We start from the raw sequence: 729 nt of genomic DNA, 5'->3' as shown, positions 1-729 counted from the left end.
TAATACATAATATTTTAATTTAATAATTTATTTAATTTTTAAATATATATTTATAAAATAATAAAATATATATAATGTAAGAAAATATAATATAATTAAATTATTTTAATAGTGTTTTCATTTTAATTATAAAATAAATATATATATAATAAATTAATTAAATTATTTAAATAAAGTTAATATAATAATTATGTGAATAATACAATATAAATATATTTTAATTTATTATATACTTATACAAAATTAATAAACTAATTATTAACTAATATTAATATATAAATAAAAAATTTATTTATTAGTATATAATTTAAATAAAAAATAATTAATTTAATAATATTTTAATTATATATATAAAATAATCTTAGCGTGTTAAAATGATTTATTAATGTATATTATTTATTATATTAAAATAAATTAATAAATATGTTATACTTAATTTATACTAAAACAAATTAATAATTAAATTCATACATTAATTTATATATGTTGAAAAAAATAATTATAAATTATTTAATTTTAAATATAATATTATTATTTTATAATATATGTAAATTAATATATTAAATTAATTATTGATAAATAAGCATTAATTCAACAATTAGATATTTAAATTAATTAATTATTTATTATTTTATTTATTTAATAATTAATTAAAATATGACATTGTTTTATTTTTAAATATATATATTTAATCATAACAATTAAATAATATTATATTTTAATTAATTA

This window comes from Plasmodium inui (genome assembly GCF_000524495.1).
Source record: "Plasmodium inui San Antonio 1 unplaced genomic scaffold supercont1.15, whole genome shotgun sequence".
NCBI classification, from domain to species: domain Eukaryota; phylum Apicomplexa; class Aconoidasida; order Haemosporida; family Plasmodiidae; genus Plasmodium; species Plasmodium inui.
The sequence above is the reverse complement of the archived record's forward strand: the minus strand, read 5'-3'. Positions refer to the sequence as shown.